Here is a 23,898-nt window from a genome sequence, read left to right on the forward strand (position 1 = left end):
TTAAATGCAATCCATAACCCGGATTTGCCAGGAACCCTTCTTACTCCTCCTACTTGCATGTGACACTGGGCTTAGGATCTGCATAGGAAACACACACACAAGCACACACCTACCTTTGTTGCCTGCAGATGCCTCCTTGGCTGTCCCCAAACGGTATCAAACCAACACCCACGGGAAGCTGTAAGCATAGAGGACATGCCTGCACCCCATTGGACTTACCTGTGTGGGTTAAATCCGGGTTATTTGACAACCTATGGCGGTGATGGTTCTGCTCAGGCAGAGCAGTGCTGATGCTCCTCATAAAGCTGTCGCTGCTGTGAAGGTTCTAGGTGACATCACAAATCCCTATGGTTACATACACAACAAAGCTGGGTTGTTGTTGTTTACACTCTGCAAGGCCTGTGGAAGTGAGTGACATCATAGCACTGTAGTTCTGAGGGTTCAAGATGGATGCAACAATCTCCTGTTGCTTCTATGAAGGCCGTAATAGACGACATCACCAAACAGCTCCATAGTCACATACACAGCAAAGGAGAGATGTTGTTTACACCTAGTGATGTCAGTGGTATTGAGTGACATCACAGCACAGTGCTAAGGCTCCTGGGCCTGGACACAGCAGCGGCTGCAATATCTCAACGGAGAATACGTTTATATCTATGTGTGTGTGTGCGCATATATATATATATATATATATATATATATATATATATATATATATATTTCTCCGCCGAAATCACTTTTAAACCCATTTCCACCTTTTTTTCCCTTCTCTTCCTCTTACTTTTTTTTCACGTTTTTTTACGTTTTTCTCCTTTTCGCCTCTTTTCTGGGCGTATTATTCTTCTTTTTCTTCTTTTTTTTCGTCTAATGCATACCCCATCAGTGCAGCAATGCTTATTCAATACCGCCAGCAGATGGAGACACTGGGGGATAATTTTCTAAGGATTTATACTGATTTTTCCTGTCTGAATTTGTCGCACAGAAAGTTGCAGGCCAAATATGTGTGACATTTCTGCGACTTTAGCTTCTAGAGCATTTTTACAACATTATACATAGGTGCTGAATACATAAAAAGCGACTGTTCAGCGACAGACAAGTCGCATCGGCTGAAAGTAGGCCAGAATGTCAGTCCATGTTGGAGCAGGTTTAGATACAGTCTAAAGCATAGATCTCAAAGTCTGTGCACAGAATTTAGCAAGGGCCTCGCACCTTCTGATGCATCAGGTAGGTGCACAATAGCATAGCCTAACCCTCTGTACTTTGGTCTATATTGATGCGGGACATAGACAGCCAGCTGATGACCAATCCATTAGTGCAATGGATGGCTGGAAGCATTTGTCTTTGCCTTTGCAATACCACAGAAGCAATGCATGGTCAATGTACAGCAATGACACACCTGTGTGAACAGCCAGGAGACCCCCCCCCCCCCCATGTTATGTTACATAGTTACATAGTTAGTACGGTCGAAAAAAGACATATGTCCATCAAGTTCAACCAGGGAATTAAGGGGTAGGGGTGTGGCGCGATATTGGGGAAGGGATGAGATTTTATATTTCTTCATAAGCATTAATCTTATTTTGTCAATTAGGAACATTCAGCACCCACCCGCTATCAAGGCAGCTGCCTATCATGTCATGCCCTACCTGCACAGGTGTGCTGGCTACTCAAATGATCCAATTAAGGAGGCCATTTAGTCAGCAGCAGCAGAAGTCCTGTGCCTGGACGCTCCAACAGGGGCCAGACACAAGCAGAAGCAGAAGCAGCAGAAGCAGCAGCAGCACCACCTTTTGTTTTTTGGCTGCAGCAGCAGCAAGGCCCACAGGGCTGGCTAGCTGGCTAGCCAGCAAGCAGGTAGCAATGAAAGTAGGAATCTTTCTTTTTAACCCTGTAAGGGGGTGGTGCACTGTACCCGAAGATACTGCCATATCGGGTCAATGCATAGGGCGACGGAAGCAAGCTTCGAAATCGGCCCCCGTTCTCAAAAATCCATTTAATATATGGTCCCCAGATAGGGGACGTATCAGATATTAAACTGATAAGAACAGATACTACACTTGATCTTAGCCAAAAGGCCGAGAAGCGATAACCGTGAAAGGGGCGGGCCCAACAAGGTCCCCTTCATGGGCACTATCACTGCTTGCTGTCAGGGAGGCTGCCAGACAATTTTCCATGCACACTCTGGGCTGGGGGGCAGTCAACCACCAGTACACACAGCAGAACCTAAACCCATACCATTATTGCTAAGCAGCAAGACAGGGGCCCATTGCACTCCCACGGGGCCTTTTTAAATGCAATCCATAACCCGGATTTGCCAGGAACCCTTCTTACTCCTCCTACTTGCATGTGACACTGGGCTTAGGATCTGCATAGGAAACACACACACAAGCACACACCTACCTTTGTTGCCTGCAGATGCCTCCTTGGCTGTCCCCAAACGGTATCAAACCAACACCCACGGGAAGCTGTAAGCATAGAGGACATGCCTGCACCCCATTGGACTTACCTGTGTGGGTTAAATCCGGGTTATTTGACAACCTATGGCGGTGATGGTTCTGCTCAGGCAGAGCAGTGCTGATGCTCCTCATAAAGCTGTCGCTGCTGTGAAGGTTCTAGGTGACATCACAAATCCCTATGGTTACATACACAACAAAGCTGGGTTGTTGTTGTTTACACTCTGCAAGGCCTGTGGAAGTGAGTGACATCATAGCACTGTAGTTCTGAGGGTTCAAGATGGATGCAACAATCTCCTGTTGCTTCTATGAAGGCCGTAATAGACGACATCACCAAACAGCTCCATAGTCACATACACAGCAAAGGAGAGATGTTGTTTACACCTAGTGATGTCAGTGGTATTGAGTGACATCACAGCACAGTGCTAAGGCTCCTGGGCCTGGACACAGCAGCGGCTGCAATATCTCAGCGGAGAATACGTTTATATCTATGTGTGTGTGTGCGCATATATATATATATATATATATATATATATATATATTTCTCCGCCGAAATCACTTTTAAACCCATTTCCACCTTTTTTTCCCTTCTCTTCCTCTTACTTTTTTTTCACGTTTTTTTACGTTTTTCTCCTTTTCGCCTCTTTTCTGGGCGTATTATTCTTCTTTTTCTTCTTTTTTTTCGTCTAATGCATACCCCATCAGTGCAGCAATGCTTATTCAATACCGCCAGCAGATGGAGACACTGGGGGATAATTTTCTAAGGATTTATACTGATTTTTCCTGTCTGAATTTGTCGCACAGAAAGTTGCAGGCCAAATATGTGTGACATTTCTGCGACTTTAGCTTCTAGAGCATTTTTACAACATTATACATAGGTGCTGAATACATAAAAAGCGACTGTTCAGCGACAGACAAGTCGCATCGGCTGAAAGTAGGCCAGAATGTCAGTCCATGTTGGAGCAGGTTTAGATACAGTCTAAAGCATAGATCTCAAAGTCTGTGCACAGAATTTAGCAAGGGCCTCGCACCTTCTGATGCATCAGGTAGGTGCACAATAGCATAGCCTAACCCTCTGTACTTTGGTCTATATTGATGCGGGACATAGACAGCCAGCTGATGACCAATCCATTAGTGCAATGGATGGCTGGAAGCATTTGTCTTTGCCTTTGCAATACCACAGAAGCAATGCATGGTCAATGTACAGCAATGACACACCTGTGTGAACAGCCAGGAGACCCCCCCCCCCCCCATGTTATGTTACATAGTTACATAGTTAGTACGGTCGAAAAAAGACATATGTCCATCAAGTTCAACCAGGGAATTAAGGGGTAGGGGTGTGGCGCGATATTGGGGAAGGGATGAGATTTTATATTTCTTCATAAGCATTAATCTTATTTTGTCAATTAGGAACATTCAGCACCCACCCGCTATCAAGGCAGCTGCCTATCATGTCATGCCCTACCTGCACAGGTGTGCTGGCTACTCAAATGATCCAATTAAGGAGGCCATTTAGTCAGCAGCAGCAGAAGTCCTGTGCCTGGACGCTCCAACAGGGGCCAGACACAAGCAGAAGCAGAAGCAGCAGAAGCAGCAGCAGCACCACCTTTTGTTTTTTGGCTGCAGCAGCAGCAAGGCCCACAGGGCTGGCTAGCTGGCTAGCCAGCAAGCAGGTAGCAATGAAAGTAGGAATCTTTCTTTTTAACCCTGTAAGGGGGTGGTGCACTGTACCCGAAGATACTGCCATATCGGGTCAATGCATAGGGCGACGGAAGCAAGCTTCGAAATCGGCCCCCGTTCTCAAAAATCCATTTAATATATGGTCCCCAGATAGGGGACGTATCAGATATTAAACTGATAAGAACAGATACTACACTTGATCTTAGCCAAAAGGCCGAGAAGCGATAACCGTGAAAGGGGCGGGCCCAACAAGGTCCCCTTCATGGGCACTATCACTGCTTGCTGTCAGGGAGGCTGCCAGACAATTTTCCATGCACACTCTGGGCTGGGGGGCAGTCAACCACCAGTACACACAGCAGAACCTAAACCCATACCATTATTGCTAAGCAGCAAGACAGGGGCCCATTGCACTCCCACGGGGCCTTTTTAAATGCAATCCATAACCCGGATTTGCCAGGAACCCTTCTTACTCCTCCTACTTGCATGTGACACTGGGCTTAGGATCTGCATAGGAAACACACACACAAGCACACACCTACCTTTGTTGCCTGCAGATGCCTCCTTGGCTGTCCCCAAACGGTATCAAACCAACACCCACGGGAAGCTGTAAGCATAGAGGACATGCCTGCACCCCATTGGACTTACCTGTGTGGGTTAAATCCGGGTTATTTGACAACCTATGGCGGTGATGGTTCTGCTCAGGCAGAGCAGTGCTGATGCTCCTCATAAAGCTGTCGCTGCTGTGAAGGTTCTAGGTGACATCACAAATCCCTATGGTTACATACACAACAAAGCTGGGTTGTTGTTGTTTACACTCTGCAAGGCCTGTGGAAGTGAGTGACATCATAGCACTGTAGTTCTGAGGGTTCAAGATGGATGCAACAATCTCCTGTTGCTTCTATGAAGGCCGTAATAGACGACATCACCAAACAGCTCCATAGTCACATACACAGCAAAGGAGAGATGTTGTTTACACCTAGTGATGTCAGTGGTATTGAGTGACATCACAGCACAGTGCTAAGGCTCCTGGGCCTGGACACAGCAGCGGCTGCAATATCTCAACGGAGAATACGTTTATATCTATGTGTGTGTGTGCGCATATATATATATATATATATATATATATATATATATATATATATATATATTTCTCCGCCGAAATCACTTTTAAACCCATTTCCACCTTTTTTTCCCTTCTCTTCCTCTTACTTTTTTTTCACGTTTTTTTACGTTTTTCTCCTTTTCGCCTCTTTTCTGGGCGTATTATTCTTCTTTTTCTTCTTTTTTTTCGTCTAATGCATACCCCATCAGTGCAGCAATGCTTATTCAATACCGCCAGCAGATGGAGACACTGGGGGATAATTTTCTAAGGATTTATACTGATTTTTCCTGTCTGAATTTGTCGCACAGAAAGTTGCAGGCCAAATATGTGTGACATTTCTGCGACTTTAGCTTCTAGAGCATTTTTACAACATTATACATAGGTGCTGAATACATAAAAAGCGACTGTTCAGCGACAGACAAGTCGCATCGGCTGAAAGTAGGCCAGAATGTCAGTCCATGTTGGAGCAGGTTTAGATACAGTCTAAAGCATAGATCTCAAAGTCTGTGCACAGAATTTAGCAAGGGCCTCGCACCTTCTGATGCATCAGGTAGGTGCACAATAGCATAGCCTAACCCTCTGTACTTTGGTCTATATTGATGCGGGACATAGACAGCCAGCTGATGACCAATCCATTAGTGCAATGGATGGCTGGAAGCATTTGTCTTTGCCTTTGCAATACCACAGAAGCAATGCATGGTCAATGTACAGCAATGACACACCTGTGTGAACAGCCAGGAGACCCCCCCCCCCCATGTTATGTTACATAGTTACATAGTTAGTACGGTCGAAAAAAGACATATGTCCATCAAGTTCAACCAGGGAATTAAGGGGTAGGGGTGTGGCGCAATATTGGGGAAGGGATGAGATTTTATATTTCTTCATAAGCATTAATCTTATTTTGTCAATTAGGAACATTCAGCACCCACCCGCTATCAAGGCAGCTGCCTATCATGTCATGCCCTACCTGCACAGGTGTGCTGGCTACTCAAATGATCCAATTAAGGAGGCCATTTAGTCAGCAGCAGCAGAAGTCCTGTGCCTGGACGCTCCAACAGGGGCCAGACACAAGCAGAAGCAGAAGCAGCAGAAGCAGCAGCAGCACCACCTTTTGTTTTTTGGCTGCAGCAGCAGCAAGGCCCACAGGGCTGGCTAGCTGGCTAGCCAGCAAGCAGGTAGCAATGAAAGTAGGAATCTTTCTTTTTAACCCTGTAAGGGGGTGGTGCACTGTACCCGAAGATACTGCCATATCGGGTCAATGCATAGGGCGACGGAAGCAAGCTTCGAAATCGGCCCCCGTTCTCAAAAATCCATTTAATATATGGTCCCCAGATAGGGGACGTATCAGATATTAAACTGATAAGAACAGATACTACACTTGATCTTAGCCAAAAGGCCGAGAAGCGATAACCGTGAAAGGGGCGGGCCCAACAAGGTCCCCTTCATGGGCACTATCACTGCTTGCTGTCAGGGAGGCTGCCAGACAATTTTCCATGCACACTCTGGGCTGGGGGGCAGTCAACCACCAGTACACACAGCAGAACCTAAACCCATACCATTATTGCTAAGCAGCAAGACAGGGGCCCATTGCACTCCCACGGGGCCTTTTTAAATGCAATCCATAACCCGGATTTGCCAGGAACCCTTCTTACTCCTCCTACTTGCATGTGACACTGGGCTTAGGATCTGCATAGGAAACACACACACAAGCACACACCTACCTTTGTTGCCTGCAGATGCCTCCTTGGCTGTCCCCAAACGGTATCAAACCAACACCCACGGGAAGCTGTAAGCATAGAGGACATGCCTGCACCCCATTGGACTTACCTGTGTGGGTTAAATCCGGGTTATTTGACAACCTATGGCGGTGATGGTTCTGCTCAGGCAGAGCAGTGCTGATGCTCCTCATAAAGCTGTCGCTGCTGTGAAGGTTCTAGGTGACATCACAAATCCCTATGGTTACATACACAACAAAGCTGGGTTGTTGTTGTTTACACTCTGCAAGGCCTGTGGAAGTGAGTGACATCATAGCACTGTAGTTCTGAGGGTTCAAGATGGATGCAACAATCTCCTGTTGCTTCTATGAAGGCCGTAATAGACGACATCACCAAACAGCTCCATAGTCACATACACAGCAAAGGAGAGATGTTGTTTACACCTAGTGATGTCAGTGGTATTGAGTGACATCACAGCACAGTGCTAAGGCTCCTGGGCCTGGACACAGCAGCGGCTGCAATATCTCAACGGAGAATACGTTTATATCTATGTGTGTGTGTGCGCATATATATATATATATATATATATATATATATATATATATATATATTTCTCCGCCGAAATCACTTTTAAACCCATTTCCACCTTTTTTTCCCTTCTCTTCCTCTTACTTTTTTTTCATGTTTTTTTACGTTTTTCTCCTTTTCGCCTCTTTTCTGGGCGTATTATTCTTCTTTTTCTTCTTTTTTTTCGTCTAATGCATACCCCATCAGTGCAGCAATGCTTATTCAATACCGCCAGCAGATGGAGACACTGGGGGATAATTTTCTAAGGATTTATACTGATTTTTCCTGTCTGAATTTGTCGCACAGAAAGTTGCAGGCCAAATATGTGTGACATTTCTGCGACTTTAGCTTCTAGAGCATTTTTACAACATTATACATAGGTGCTGAATACATAAAAAGCGACTGTTCAGCGACAGACAAGTCGCATCGGCTGAAAGTAGGCCAGAATGTCAGTCCATGTTGGAGCAGGTTTAGATACAGTCTAAAGCATAGATCTCAAAGTCTGTGCACAGAATTTAGCAAGGGCCTCGCACCTTCTGATGCATCAGGTAGGTGCACAATAGCATAGCCTAACCCTCTGTACTTTGGTCTATATTGATGCGGGACATAGACAGCCAGCTGATGACCAATCCATTAGTGCAATGGATGGCTGGAAGCATTTGTCTTTGCCTTTGCAATACCACAGAAGCAATGCATGGTCAATGTACAGCAATGACACACCTGTGTGAACAGCCAGGAGACCCCCCCCCCCATGTTATGTTACATAGTTACATAGTTAGTACGGTCGAAAAAAGACATATGTCCATCAAGTTCAACCAGGGAATTAAGGGGTAGGGGTGTGGCGCGATATTGGGGAAGGGATGAGATTTTATATTTCTTCATAAGCATTAATCTTATTTTGTCAATTAGGAACATTCAGCACCCACCCGCTATCAAGGCAGCTGCCTATCATGTCATGCCCTACCTGCACAGGTGTGCTGGCTACTCAAATGATCCAATTAAGGAGGCCATTTAGTCAGCAGCAGCAGAAGTCCTGTGCCTGGACGCTCCAACAGGGGCCAGACACAAGCAGAAGCAGAAGCAGCAGAAGCAGCAGCAGCACCACCTTTTGTTTTTTGGCTGCAGCAGCAGCAAGGCCCACAGGGCTGGCTAGCTGGCTAGCCAGCAAGCAGGTAGCAATGAAAGTAGGAATCTTTCTTTTTAACCCTGTAAGGGGGTGGTGCACTGTACCCGAAGATACTGCCATATCGGGTCAATGCATAGGGCGACGGAAGCAAGCTTCGAAATCGGCCCCCGTTCTCAAAAATCCATTTAATATATGGTCCCCAGATAGGGGACGTATCAGATATTAAACTGATAAGAACAGATACTACACTTGATCTTAGCCAAAAGGCCGAGAAGCGATAACCGTGAAAGGGGCGGGCCCAACAAGGTCCCCTTCATGGGCACTATCACTGCTTGCTGTCAGGGAGGCTGCCAGACAATTTTCCATGCACACTCTGGGCTGGGGGGCAGTCAACCACCAGTACACACAGCAGAACCTAAACCCATACCATTATTGCTAAGCAGCAAGACAGGGGCCCATTGCACTCCCACGGGGCCTTTTTAAATGCAATCCATAACCCGGATTTGCCAGGAACCCTTCTTACTCCTCCTACTTGCATGTGACACTGGGCTTAGGATCTGCATAGGAAACACACACACAAGCACACACCTACCTTTGTTGCCTGCAGATGCCTCCTTGGCTGTCCCCAAACGGTATCAAACCAACACCCACGGGAAGCTGTAAGCATAGAGGACATGCCTGCACCCCATTGGACTTACCTGTGTGGGTTAAATCCGGGTTATTTGACAACCTATGGCGGTGATGGTTCTGCTCAGGCAGAGCAGTGCTGATGCTCCTCATAAAGCTGTCGCTGCTGTGAAGGTTCTAGGTGACATCACAAATCCCTATGGTTACATACACAACAAAGCTGGGTTGTTGTTGTTTACACTCTGCAAGGCCTGTGGAAGTGAGTGACATCATAGCACTGTAGTTCTGAGGGTTCAAGATGGATGCAACAATCTCCTGTTGCTTCTATGAAGGCCGTAATAGACGACATCACCAAACAGCTCCATAGTCACATACACAGCAAAGGAGAGTTGTTGTTTACACCTAGTGATGTCAGTGGTATTGAGTGACATCACAGCACAGTGCTAAGGCTCCTGGGCCTGGACACAGCAGCGGCTGCAATATCTCAACGGAGAATACGTTTATATCTATGTGTGTGTGTGCGCATATATATATATATATATATATATATATATATATATATATATTTCTCCGCCGAAATCACTTTTAAACCCATTTCCACCTTTTTTTCCCTTCTCTTCCTCTTACTTTTTTTTCACGTTTTTTTACGTTTTTCTCCTTTTCGCCTCTTTTCTGGGCGTATTATTCTTCTTTTTCTTCTTTTTTTTCGTCTAATGCATACCCCATCAGTGCAGCAATGCTTATTCAATACCGCCAGCAGATGGAGACACTGGGGGATAATTTTCTAAGGATTTATACTGATTTTTCCTGTCTGAATTTGTCGCACAGAAAGTTGCAGGCCAAATATGTGTGACATTTCTGCGACTTTAGCTTCTAGAGCATTTTTACAACATTATACATAGGTGCTGAATACATAAAAAGCGACTGTTCAGCGACAGACAAGTCGCATCGGCTGAAAGTAGGCCAGAATGTCAGTCCATGTTGGAGCAGGTTTAGATACAGTCTAAAGCATAGATCTCAAAGTCTGTGCACAGAATTTAGCAAGGGCCTCGCACCTTCTGATGCATCAGGTAGGTGCACAATAGCATAGCCTAACCCTCTGTACTTTGGTCTATATTGATGCGGGACATAGACAGCCAGCTGATGACCAATCCATTAGTGCAATGGATGGCTGGAAGCATTTGTCTTTGCCTTTGCAATACCACAGAAGCAATGCATGGTCAATGTACAGCAATGACACACCTGTGTGAACAGCCAGGAGACCCCCCCCCCCATGTTATGTTACATAGTTACATAGTTAGTACGGTCGAAAAAAGACATATGTCCATCAAGTTCAACCAGGGAATTAAGGGGTAGGGGTGTGGCGCGATATTGGGGAAGGGATGAGATTTTATATTTCTTCATAAGCATTAATCTTATTTTGTCAATTAGGAACATTCAGCACCCACCCGCTATCAAGGCAGCTGCCTATCATGTCATGCCCTACCTGCACAGGTGTGCTGGCTACTCAAATGATCCAATTAAGGAGGCCATTTAGTCAGCAGCAGCAGAAGTCCTGTGCCTGGACGCTCCAACAGGGGCCAGACACAAGCAGAAGCAGAAGCAGCAGAAGCAGCAGCAGCACCACCTTTTGTTTTTTGGCTGCAGCAGCAGCAAGGCCCACAGGGCTGGCTAGCTGGCTAGCCAGCAAGCAGGTAGCAATGAAAGTAGGAATCTTTCTTTTTAACCCTGTAAGGGGGTGGTGCACTGTACCCGAAGATACTGCCATATCGGGTCAATGCATAGGGCGACGGAAGCAAGCTTCGAAATCGGCCCCCGTTCTCAAAAATCCATTTAATATATGGTCCCCAGATAGGGGACGTATCAGATATTAAACTGATAAGAACAGATACTACACTTGATCTTAGCCAAAAGGCCGAGAAGCGATAACCGTGAAAGGGGCGGGCCCAACAAGGTCCCCTTCATGGGCACTATCACTGCTTGCTGTCAGGGAGGCTGCCAGACAATTTTCCATGCACACTCTGGGCTGGGGGGCAGTCAACCACCAGTACACACAGCAGAACCTAAACCCATACCATTATTGCTAAGCAGCAAGACAGGGGCCCATTGCACTCCCACGGGGCCTTTTTAAATGCAATCCATAACCCGGATTTGCCAGGAACCCTTCTTACTCCTCCTACTTGCATGTGACACTGGGCTTAGGATCTGCATAGGAAACACACACACAAGCACACACCTACCTTTGTTGCCTGCAGATGCCTCCTTGGCTGTCCCCAAACGGTATCAAACCAACACCCACGGGAAGCTGTAAGCATAGAGGACATGCCTGCACCCCATTGGACTTACCTGTGTGGGTTAAATCCGGGTTATTTGACAACCTATGGCGGTGATGGTTCTGCTCAGGCAGAGCAGTGCTGATGCTCCTCATAAAGCTGTCGCTGCTGTGAAGGTTCTAGGTGACATCACAAATCCCTATGGTTACATACACAACAAAGCTGGGTTGTTGTTGTTTACACTCTGCAAGGCCTGTGGAAGTGAGTGACATCATAGCACTGTAGTTCTGAGGGTTCAAGATGGATGCAACAATCTCCTGTTGCTTCTATGAAGGCCGTAATAGACGACATCACCAAACAGCTCCATAGTCACATACACAGCAAAGGAGAGATGTTGTTTACACCTAGTGATGTCAGTGGTATTGAGTGACATCACAGCACAGTGCTAAGGCTCCTGGGCCTGGACACAGCAGCGGCTGCAATATCTCAACGGAGAATACGTTTATATCTATGTGTGTGTGTGCGCATATATATATATATATATATATATATATATATATATATATATATATATATTTCTCCGCCGAAATCACTTTTAAACCCATTTCCACCTTTTTTTCCCTTCTCTTCCTCTTACTTTTTTTTCACGTTTTTTTACGTTTTTCTCCTTTTCGCCTCTTTTCTGGGCGTATTATTCTTCTTTTTCTTCTTTTTTTTCGTCTAATGCATACCCCATCAGTGCAGCAATGCTTATTCAATACCGCCAGCAGATGGAGACACTGGGGGATAATTTTCTAAGGATTTATACTGATTTTTCCTGTCTGAATTTGTCGCACAGAAAGTTGCAGGCCAAATATGTGTGACATTTCTGCGACTTTAGCTTCTAGAGCATTTTTACAACATTATACATAGGTGCTGAATACATAAAAAGCGACTGTTCAGCGACAGACAAGTCGCATCGGCTGAAAGTAGGCCAGAATGTCAGTCCATGTTGGAGCAGGTTTAGATACAGTCTAAAGCATAGATCTCAAAGTCTGTGCACAGAATTTAGCAAGGGCCTCGCACCTTCTGATGCATCAGGTAGGTGCACAATAGCATAGCCTAACCCTCTGTACTTTGGTCTATATTGATGCGGGACATAGACAGCCAGCTGATGACCAATCCATTAGTGCAATGGATGGCTGGAAGCATTTGTCTTTGCCTTTGCAATACCACAGAAGCAATGCATGGTCAATGTACAGCAATGACACACCTGTGTGAACAGCCAGGAGACCCCCCCCCCCATGTTATGTTACATAGTTACATAGTTAGTACGGTCGAAAAAAGACATATGTCCATCAAGTTCAACCAGGGAATTAAGGGGTAGGGGTGTGGCGCGATATTGGGGAAGGGATGAGATTTTATATTTCTTCATAAGCATTAATCTTATTTTGTCAATTAGGAACATTCAGCACCCACCCGCTATCAAGGCAGCTGCCTATCATGTCATGCCCTACCTGCACAGGTGTGCTGGCTACTCAAATGATCCAATTAAGGAGGCCATTTAGTCAGCAGCAGCAGAAGTCCTGTGCCTGGACGCTCCAACAGGGGCCAGACACAAGCAGAAGCAGAAGCAGCAGAAGCAGCAGCAGCACCACCTTTTGTTTTTTGGCTGCAGCAGCAGCAAGGCCCACAGGGCTGGCTAGCTGGCTAGCCAGCAAGCAGGTAGCAATGAAAGTAGGAATCTTTCTTTTTAACCCTGTAAGGGGGTGGTGCACTGTACCCGAAGATACTGCCATATCGGGTCAATGCATAGGGCGACGGAAGCAAGCTTCGAAATCGGCCCCCGTTCTCAAAAATCCATTTAATATATGGTCCCCAGATAGGGGACGTATCAGATATTAAACTGATAAGAACAGATACTACACTTGATCTTAGCCAAAAGGCCGAGAAGCGATAACCGTGAAAGGGGCGGGCCCAACAAGGTCCCCTTCATGGGCACTATCACTGCTTGCTGTCAGGGAGGCTGCCAGACAATTTTCCATGCACACTCTGGGCTGGGGGGCAGTCAACCACCAGTACACACAGCAGAACCTAAACCCATACCATTATTGCTAAGCAGCAAGACAGGGGCCCATTGCACTCCCACGGGGCCTTTTTAAATGCAATCCATAACCCGGATTTGCCAGGAACCCTTCTTACTCCTCCTACTTGCATGTGACACTGGGCTTAGGATCTGCATAGGAAACACACACACAAGCACACACCTACCTTTGTTGCCTGCAGATGCCTCCTTGGCTGTCCCCAAACGGTATCAAACCAACACCCACGGGAAGCTGTAAGCATAGAGGACATGCCTGCACCCCATTGGACTTACCTGTGTGGGTTAAATCCGGGTTATTTGACAACCTATGGCGGTGATGGTTCTGCTCAGGCAGAGCAGTGCTGATGCTCCTCATAAAGCTGTCGCTGCTGTGAAGGTTCTAGGTGACATCACAAATCCCTATGGTTACATACACAACAAAGCTGGGTTGTTGTTGTTTACACTCTGCAAGGCCTGTGGAAGTGAGTGACATCATAGCACTGTAGTTCTGAGGGTTCAAGATGGATGCAACAATCTCCTGTTGCTTCTATGAAGGCCGTAATAGACGACATCACCAAACAGCTCCATAGTCACATACACAGCAAAGGAGAGATGTTGTTTACACCTAGTGATGTCAGTGGTATTGAGTGACATCACAGCACAGTGCTAAGGCTCCTGGGCCTGGACACAGCAGCGGCTGCAATATCTCAACGGAGAATACGTTTATATCTATGTGTGTGTGTGCGCATATATATATATATATATATATATATATATATATATATATTTCTCCGCCGAAATCACTTTTAAACCCATTTCCACCTTTTTTTCCCTTCTCTTCCTCTTACTTTTTTTTCACGTTTTTTTACGTTTTTCTCCTTTTCGCCTCTTTTCTGGGCGTATTATTCTTCTTTTTCTTCTTTTTTTTCGTCTAATGCATACCCCATCAGTGCAGCAATGCTTATTCAATACCGCCAGCAGATGGAGACACTGGGGGATAATTTTCTAAGGATTTATACTGATTTTTCCTGTCTGAATTTGTCGCACAGAAAGTTGCAGGCCAAATATGTGTGACATTTCTGCGACTTTAGCTTCTAGAGCATTTTTACAACATTATACATAGGTGCTGAATACATAAAAAGCGACTGTTCAGCGACAGACAAGTCGCATCGGCTGAAAGTAGGCCAGAATGTCAGTCCATGTTGGAGCAGGTTTAGATACAGTCTAAAGCATAGATCTCAAAGTCTGTGCACAGAATTTAGCAAGGGCCTCGCACCTTCTGATGCATCAGGTAGGTGCACAATAGCATAGCCTAACCCTCTGTACTTTGGTCTATATTGATGCGGGACATAGACAGCCAGCTGATGACCAATCCATTAGTGCAATGGATGGCTGGAAGCATTTGTCTTTGCCTTTGCAATACCACAGAAGCAAAGCATGGTCAATGTACAGCAATGACACACCTGTGTGAACAGCCAGGAGACCCCCCCCCCCATGTTATGTTACATAGTTACATAGTTAGTACGGTCGAAAAAAGACATATGTCCATCAAGTTCAACCAGGGAATTAAGGGGTAGGGGTGTGGCGCGATATTGGGGAAGGGATGAGATTTTATATTTCTTCATAAGCATTAATCTTATTTTGTCAATTAGGAACATTCAGCACCCACCCGCTATCAAGGCAGCTGCCTATCATGTCATGCCCTACCTGCACAGGTGTGCTGGCTACTCAAATGATCCAATTAAGGAGGCCATTTAGTCAGCAGCAGCAGAAGTCCTGTGCCTGGACGCTCCAACAGGGGCCAGACACAAGCAGAAGCAGAAGCAGCAGAAGCAGCAGCAGCACCACCTTTTGTTTTTTGGCTGCAGCAGCAGCAAGGCCCACAGGGCTGGCTAGCTGGCTAGCCAGCAAGCAGGTAGCAATGAAAGTAGGAATCTTTCTTTTTAACCCTGTAAGGGGGTGGTGCACTGTACCCGAAGATACTGCCATATCGGGTCAATGCATAGGGCGACGGAAGCAAGCTTCGAAATCGGCCCCCGTTCTCAAAAATCCATTTAATATATGGTCCCCAGATAGGGGACGTATCAGATATTGAACTGATAAGAACAGATACTACACTTGATCTTAGCCAAAAGGCCGAGAAGCGATAACCGTGAAAGGGGCGGGCCCAACAAGGTCCCCTTCATGGGCACTATCACTGCTTGCTGTCAGGGAGGCTGCCAGACAATTTTCCATGCACACTCTGGGCTGGGGGGCAGTCAACCACCAGTACACACAGCAGAACCTAAACCCATACCATTATTGCTAAGCAGCAAGACAGGGGCCCATTGCACTCCCACGGGGCCTTTTTAAATGCAATCCATAACCCGGATTTGCCAGGAACCCTTCTTACTCCTCCTACTTGCATGTGACACTGGGCTTAGGATCTGCATAGGAAACACACACACAAGCACACACCTACCTTTGTTGCCTGCAGATGCCTCCTTGGCTGTCCCCAAACGGTATCAAACCAACACCCACGGGAAGCTGTAAGCATAGAGGACATGCCTGCACCCCATTGGACTTACCTGTGTGGGTTAAATCCGGGTTATTTGACAACCTATGGCGGTGATGGTTCTGCTCAGGCAGAGCAGTGCTGATGCTCCTCATAAAGCTGTCGCTGCTGTGAAGGTTCTAGGTGACATCACAAATCCCTATGGTTACATACACAACAAAGCTGGGTTGTTGTTGTTTACACTCTGCAAGGCCTGTGGAAGTGAGTGACATCATAGCACTGTAGTTCTGAGGGTTCAAGATGGATGCAACAATCTCCTGTTGCTTCTATGAAGGCCGTAATAGACGACATCACCAAACAGCTCCATAGTCACATACACAGCAAAGGAGAGATGTTGTTTACACCTAGTGATGTCAGTGGTATTGAGTGACATCACAGCACAGTGCTAAGGCTCCTGGGCCTGGACACAGCAGCGGCTGCAATATCTCAACGGAGAATACGTTTATATCTATGTGTGTGTGTGCGCATATATATATATATATATATATATATATATATATATATATATATTTCTCCGCCGAAATCACTTTTAAACCCATTTCCACCTTTTTTTCCCTTCTCTTCCTCTTACTTTTTTTTCACGTTTTTTTACGTTTTTCTCCTTTTCGCCTCTTTTCTGGGCGTATTATTCTTCTTTTTCTTCTTTTTTTTCGTCTAATGCATACCCCATCAGTGCAGCAATGCTTATTCAATACCGCCAGCAGATGGAGACACTGGGGGATAATTTTCTAAGGATTTATACTGATTTTTCCTGTTTGAATTTGTCGCACAGAAAGTTGCAGGCCAAATATGTGTGACATTTCTGCGACTTTAGCTTCTAGAGCATTTTTACAACATTATACATAGGTGCTGAATACATAAAAAGCGACTGTTCAGCGACAGACAAGTCGCATCGGCTGAAAGTAGGCCAGAATGTCAGTCCATGTTGGAGCAGGTTTAGATACAGTCTAAAGCATAGATCTCAAAGTCTGTGCACAGAATTTAGCAAGGGCCTCGCACCTTCTGATGCATCAGGTAGGTGCACAATAGCATAGCCTAACCCTCTGTACTTTGGTCTATATTGATGCGGGACATAGACAGCCAGCTGATGACCAATCCATTAGTGCAATGGATGGCTGGAAGCATTTGTCTTTGCCTTTGCAATACCACAGAAGCAATGCATGGTCAATGTACAGCAATGACTCACCTGTGTGAACAGCCAGGAGACCCCCCCCCCCCCATGTTATGTTACATAGTTACATAGTTAGTACGGTCGAAAAAAGACATATGTCCATCAAGTTCAACCAGGGAATTAAGGGGTAGGGGTGTGGCGCGATATTGGGGAAGGGATGAGATTTTATATTTCTTCATAAGCATTAATCTTATTTTGTCAATTAGGAACATTCAGCACCCACCCGCTATCAAGGCAGCTGCCTATCATGTCATGCCCTACCTGCACAGGTGTGCTGGCTACTCAAATGATCCAATTAAGGAGGCCATTTAGTCAGCAGCAGCAGAAGTCCTGTGCCTGGACGCTCCAACAGGGGCCAGACACAAGCAGAAGCAGAAGCAGCAGAAGCAGCAGCAGCACCACCTTTTGTTTTTTGGCTGCAGCAGCAGCAAGGCCCACAGGGCTGGCTAGCTGGCTAGCCAGCAAGCAGGTAGCAATGAAAGTAGGAATCTTTCTTTTTAACCCTGTAAGGGGGTGGTGCACTGTACCCGAAGATACTGCCATATCGGGTCAATGCATAGGGCGACGGAAGCAAGCTTCGAAATCGGCCCCCGTTCTCAAAAATCCATTTAATATATGGTCCCCAGATAGGGGACGTATCAGATATTGAACTGATAAGAACAGATACTACACTTGATCTTAGCCAAAAGGCCGAGAAGCGATAACCGTGAAAGGGGCGGGCCCAACAAGGTCCCCTTCATGGGCACTATCACTGCTTGCTGTCAGGGAGGCTGCCAGACAATTTTCCATGCACACTCTGGGCTGGGGGGCAGTCAACCACCAGTACACACAGCAGAACCTAAACCCATACCATTATTGCTAAGCAGCAAGACAGGGGCCCATTGCACTCCCACGGGGCCTTTTTAAATGCAATCCATAACCCGGATTTGCCAGGAACCCTTCTTACTCCTCCTACTTGCATGTGACACTGGGCTTAGGATCTGCATAGGAAACACACACACAAGCACACACCTACCTTTGTTGCCTGCAGATGCCTCCTTGGCTGTCCCCAAACGGTATCAAACCAACACCCACGGGAAGCTGTAAGCATAGAGGACATGCCTGCACCCCATTGGACTTACCTGTGTGGGTTAAATCCGGGTTATTTGACAACCTATGGCGGTGATGGTTCTGCTCAGGCAGAGCAGTGCTGATGCTCCTCATAAAGCTGTCGCTGCTGTGAAGGTTCTAGGTGACATCACAAATCCCTATGGTTACATACACAACAAAGCTGGGTTGTTGTTGTTTACACTCTGCAAGGCCTGTGGAAGTGAGTGACATCATAGCACTGTAGTTCTGAGGGTTCAAGATGGATGCAACAATCTCCTGTTGCTTCTATGAAGGCCGTAATAGACGACATCACCAAACAGCTCCATAGTCACATACACAGCAAAGGAGAGATGTTGTTTACACCTAGTGATGTCAGTGGTATTGAGTGACATCACAGCACAGTGCTAAGGCTCCTGGGCCTGGACACAGCAGCGGCTGCAATATCTCAACGGAGAATACGTTTATATCTATGTGTGTGTGTGCGCATATATATATATATATATATATATATATATATATATATATTTCTCCGCCGAAATCACTTTTAAACCCATTTCCACCTTTTTTTCCCTTCTCTTCCTCTTACTTTTTTTTCACGTTTTTTTACGTTTTTCTCCTTTTCGCCTCTTTTCTGGGCGTATTATTCTTCTTTTTCTTCTTTTTTTTCGTCTAATGCATACCCCATCAGTGCAGCAATGCTTATTCAATACCGCCAGCAGATGGAGACACTGGGGGATAATTTTCTAAGGATTTATACTGATTTTTCCTGTCTGAATTTGTCGCACAGAAAGTTGCAGGCCAAATATGTGTGACATTTCTGCGACTTTAGCTTCTAGAGCATTTTTACAACATTATACATAGGTGCTGAATACATAAAAAGCGACTGTTCAGCGACAGACAAGTCGCATCGGCTGAAAGTAGGCCAGAATGTCAGTCCATGTTGGAGCAGGTTTAGATACAGTCTAAAGCATAGATCTCAAAGTCTGTGCACAGAATTTAGCAAGGGCCTCGCACCTTCTGATGCATCAGGTAGGTGCACAATAGCATAGCCTAACCCTCTGTACTTTGGTCTATATTGATGCGGGACATAGACAGCCAGCTGATGACCAATCCATTAGTGCAATGGATGGCTGGAAGCATTTGTCTTTGCCTTTGCAATACCACAGAAGCAATGCATGGTCAATGTACAGCAATGACACACCTGTGTGAACAGCCAGGAGACCCCCCCATGTTATGTTACATAGTTACATAGTTAGTACGGTCGAAAAAAGACATATGTCCATCAAGTTCAACCAGGGAATTAAGGGGTAGGGGTGTGGCGCGATATTGGGGAAGGGATGAGATTTTATATTTCTTCATAAGCATTAATCTTATTTTGTCAATTAGGAACATTCAGCACCCACCCGCTATCAAGGCAGCTGCCTATCATGTCATGCCCTACCTGCACAGGTGTGCTGGCTACTCAAATGATCCAATTAAGGAGGCCATTTAGTCAGCAGCAGCAGAAGTCCTGTGCCTGGACGCTCCAACAGGGGCCAGACACAAGCAGAAGCAGAAGCAGCAGAAGCAGCAGCAGCACCACCTTTTGTTTTTTGGCTGCAGCAGCAGCAAGGCCCACAGGGCTGGCTAGCTGGCTAGCCAGCAAGCAGGTAGCAATGAAAGTAGGAATCTTTCTTTTTAACCCTGTAAGGGGGTGGTGCACTGTACCCGAAGATACTGCCATATCGGGTCAATGCATAGGGCGACGGAAGCAAGCTTCGAAATCGGCCCCCGTTCTCAAAAATCCATTTAATATATGGTCCCCAGATAGGGGACGTATCAGATATTGAACTGATAAGAACAGATACTACACTTGATCTTAGCCAAAAGGCCGAGAAGCGATAACCGTGAAAGGGGCGGGCCCAACAAGGTCCCCTTCATGGGCACTATCACTGCTTGCTGTCAGGGAGGCTGCCAGACAATTTTCCATGCACACTCTGGGCTGGGGGGCAGTCAACCACCAGTACACACAGCAGAACCTAAACCCATACCATTATTGCTAAGCAGCAAGACAGGGGCCCATTGCACTCCCACGGGGCCTTTTTAAATGCAATCCATAACCCGGATTTGCCAGGAACCCTTCTTACTCCTCCTACTTGCATGTGACACTGGGCTTAGGATCTGCATAGGAAACACACACACAAGCACACACCTACCTTTGTTGCCTGCAGATGCCTCCTTGGCTGTCCCCAAACGGTATCAAACCAACACCCACGGGAAGCTGTAAGCATAGAGGACATGCCTGCACCCCATTGGACTTACCTGTGTGGGTTAAATCCGGGTTATTTGACAACCTATGGCGGTGATGGTTCTGCTCAGGCAGAGCAGTGCTGATGCTCCTCATAAAGCTGTCGCTGCTGTGAAGGTTCTAGGTGACATCACAAATCCCTATGGTTACATACACAACAAAGCTGGGTTGTTGTTGTTTACACTCTGCAAGGCCTGTGGAAGTGAGTGACATCATAGCACTGTAGTTCTGATTGTTCAAGATGGATGCAACAATCTCCTGTTGCTTCTATGAAGGCCGTAATAGACGACATCACCAAACAGCTCCATAGTCACATACACAGCAAAGGAGAGATGTTGTTTACACCTAGTGATGTCAGTGGTATTGAGTGACATCACAGCACAGTGCTAAGGCTCCTGGGCCTGGACACAGCAGCGGCTGCAATATCTCAACGGAGAATACGTTTATATCTATGTGTGTGTGTGCGCATATATATATATATATATATATATATATATATATATATATATATATATTTCTCCGCCGAAATCACTTTTAAACCCATTTCCACCTTTTTTTCCCTTCTCTTCCTCTTACTTTTTTTTCACGTTTTTTTACGTTTTTCTCCTTTTCGCCTCTTTTCTGGGCGTATTATTCTTCTTTTTCTTCTTTTTTTTCGTCTAATGCATACCCCATCAGTGCAGCAATGCTTATTCAATACCGCCAGCAGATGGAGACACTGGGGGATAATTTTCTAAGGATTTATACTGATTTTTCCTGTCTGAATTTGTCGCACAGAAAGTTGCAGGCCAAATATGTGTGACATTTCTGCGACTTTAGCTTCTAGAGCATTTTTACAACATTATACATAGGTGCTGAATACATAAAAAGCGACTGTTCAGCGACAGACAAGTCGCATCGGCTGAAAGTAGGCCAGAATGTCAGTCCATGTTGGAGCAGGTTTAGATACAGTCTAAAGCATAGATCTCAAAGTCTGTGCACAGAATTTAGCAAGGGCCTCGCACCTTCTGATGCATCAGGTAGGTGCACAATAGCATAGCCTAACCCTCTGTACTTTGGTCTATATTGATGCGGGACATAGACAGCCAGCTGATGACCAATCCATTAGTGCAATGGATGGCTGGAAGCATTTGTCTTTGCCTTTGCAATACCACAGAAGCAATGCATGGTCAATGTACAGCAATGACACACCTGTGTGAACAGCCAGGAGACCCCCCCCCCATGTTATGTTACATAGTTACATAGTTAGTACGGTCGAAAAAAGACATATGTCCATCAAGTTCAACCAGGGAATTAAGGGGTAGGGGTGTGGCGCGATATTGGGGAAGGGATGAGATTTTATATTTCTTCATAAGCATTAATCTTATTTTGTCAATTAGGAACATTCAGCACCCACCCGCTATCAAGGCAGCTGCCTATCATGTCATGCCCTACCTGCACAGGTGTGCTGGCTACTCAAATGATCCAATTAAGGAGGCCATTTAGTCAGCAGCAGCAGAAGTCCTGTGCCTGGACGCTCCAACAGGGGCCAGACACAAGCAGAAGCAGAAGCAGCAGAAGCAGCAGCAGCACCACCTTTTGTTTTTTGGCTGCAGCAGCAGCAAGGCCCACAGGGCTGGCTAGCTGGCTAGCCAGCAAGCAGGTAGCAATGAAAGTAGGAATCTTTCTTTTTAACCCTGTAAGGGGGTGGTGCACTGTACCCGAAGATACTGCCATATCGGGTCAATGCATAGGGCGACGGAAGCAAGCTTCGAAATCGGCCCCCGTTCTCAAAAATCCATTTAATATATGGTCCCCAGATAGGGGACGTATCAGATATTAAACTGATAAGAACAGATTTTTTTTTTTTTAACTTGGCTACCCCTGAGGGGTATCTTTTTATTTAGAATTCATAACATTTTACAAAGTGCATTACGATTTATAAATATAATTTTTTTTTTTCAATAAAAACAAATTTTGATAATAAAATCACATAACAATAAAAGTTCACATAAATACAATCATAATACACTTAAAATGGGCACTTGGTGGCTTTACAAAAGGGCGTTCCATTCATTAAAATACCATTTTCTAGCTAATAAAGGATAATATTTCTTGTCTAATAAAAAGTACTGGTACATATCACTAAAACAAAGAGCTAAAACATCATTCACAGATAAAATCTCATGTTTAAAAAGTAAAATGTTTCTGGCATTCCATAGAGCTGCTTTAACACAGTTTATGATCTTCCATGCCATTGTCTCTTGAGTCCGTATTGGGCATTCCAGACATCCATAAAAAACAGCTGCAGAGTTTAAGTCCTTTATTTCTGTTATCTTCTTCACCAGAGGGAGTATTTTAGTCCATATCCTTTTTGCATAAAAACAAGTCCAGAAAAGGTGGTACACGGTCTCGGGTTCCTGGCAGCCCTCCCTCGGGCATACTGCAGTGTTGGCCATCCTTCTTCGGTGCTGGAATGCCCGGCATGGAAGACACTCGTGTATGCAGCTCCAGGCCAGATCTTTCTGTGAATTAAAAAGATAAATCATATTTGCCATCTTCCATATTTTCCTGCATTTCTCTTCATTAAAATTATTCACAGGGGCAATAAAACCACTTTCTTTAATATATTTTAACAGTTTTTTGCTATTAGTTACTTCATTAATACTTTTTCCGTTAAAGTTGTACAGGTTGAAAATTTTCTCTAAAATCTTGTATTGTTGGGGAAGATTAAAAGCATAAGGACAGCTTAAAACAGTTTTAAACCACCCATTCCTCCTCATAAAAAAACCTGTATTAAAACGGATAAAATATGACCAGTAACTATCCTTAAAAAGTGTGCTAACACACATGCTAAAAAACTTGGTAAAAAGGAACGCCCTGATGTCGGGGAAGTCCTTTCCACCCATAACTTTTGGCATCATGACGATCTCTCTTCTCAATTTTTCACTCTTGGAGCTCCATAAAAAGGTAAAACATGCTTTAATGATTTTATTTAAAATCATTTCGGGGGGTGGAAAGACCATGCCAAGATACAATAAAATGGGTAAAATCACCATCTTTGTAACTAAAACCTTCCCCTCCATCGTTAGCTTTCTCATGTTCCACATACAAATTTTTGTGTTTATTTTTTGAGCCACCAAGTCCCAGCTATTAAAACCATTGTTTGACTCACTGAAGGAGACCCCTAAAATCTGCACAGACTCAGACACAGGA

General features: G+C 45.3%; 10 non-coding genes across 10 annotated transcripts; all 10 read right to left on the reverse strand.

The window, feature by feature from the left end:
- Positions 1-1,893: 1,893 nt before the first annotated feature.
- Positions 1,894-2,084, reverse strand: LOC130336006 (U2 spliceosomal RNA). The gene has a single exon (XR_008877509.1). It is a non-coding gene; the product is annotated as a U2 spliceosomal RNA (small nuclear RNA).
- A 2,081-nt stretch (positions 2,085-4,165) lies between these two features.
- Positions 4,166-4,356, reverse strand: LOC130336007 (U2 spliceosomal RNA). Its single transcript, XR_008877510.1, has one exon. It is a non-coding gene; the product is annotated as a U2 spliceosomal RNA (small nuclear RNA).
- A 2,093-nt stretch (positions 4,357-6,449) lies between these two features.
- LOC130336008 (U2 spliceosomal RNA) lies at positions 6,450-6,640 on the reverse strand. The gene has a single exon (XR_008877511.1). It is a non-coding gene; the product is annotated as a U2 spliceosomal RNA (small nuclear RNA).
- A 2,088-nt stretch (positions 6,641-8,728) lies between these two features.
- On the reverse strand, positions 8,729-8,919 carry LOC130336009 (U2 spliceosomal RNA). The gene has a single exon (XR_008877512.1). It is a non-coding gene; the product is annotated as a U2 spliceosomal RNA (small nuclear RNA).
- Positions 8,920-11,003: 2,084 nt separating this feature from the next.
- Positions 11,004-11,194, reverse strand: LOC130336010 (U2 spliceosomal RNA). The gene has a single exon (XR_008877513.1). It is a non-coding gene; the product is annotated as a U2 spliceosomal RNA (small nuclear RNA).
- A 2,092-nt stretch (positions 11,195-13,286) lies between these two features.
- Positions 13,287-13,477, reverse strand: LOC130336012 (U2 spliceosomal RNA). Its single transcript, XR_008877515.1, has one exon. It is a non-coding gene; the product is annotated as a U2 spliceosomal RNA (small nuclear RNA).
- Positions 13,478-15,559: 2,082 nt separating this feature from the next.
- Positions 15,560-15,750, reverse strand: LOC130335985 (U2 spliceosomal RNA). Its single transcript, XR_008877496.1, has one exon. It is a non-coding gene; the product is annotated as a U2 spliceosomal RNA (small nuclear RNA).
- Positions 15,751-17,838: 2,088 nt separating this feature from the next.
- On the reverse strand, positions 17,839-18,029 carry LOC130335986 (U2 spliceosomal RNA). Its single transcript, XR_008877497.1, has one exon. It is a non-coding gene; the product is annotated as a U2 spliceosomal RNA (small nuclear RNA).
- A 2,078-nt stretch (positions 18,030-20,107) lies between these two features.
- Positions 20,108-20,298, reverse strand: LOC130335987 (U2 spliceosomal RNA). Its single transcript, XR_008877498.1, has one exon. It is a non-coding gene; the product is annotated as a U2 spliceosomal RNA (small nuclear RNA).
- A 2,089-nt stretch (positions 20,299-22,387) lies between these two features.
- Positions 22,388-22,577, reverse strand: LOC130335996 (U2 spliceosomal RNA). Its single transcript, XR_008877505.1, has one exon. It is a non-coding gene; the product is annotated as a U2 spliceosomal RNA (small nuclear RNA).
- Between the last annotated feature and the right edge of the window lie 1,321 nt (positions 22,578-23,898).

Source organism: Hyla sarda, unplaced genomic scaffold (assembly GCF_029499605.1).
Source record: "Hyla sarda isolate aHylSar1 unplaced genomic scaffold, aHylSar1.hap1 scaffold_465, whole genome shotgun sequence".
Classification (NCBI taxonomy): Eukaryota; Metazoa; Chordata; class Amphibia; order Anura; family Hylidae; genus Hyla; species Hyla sarda.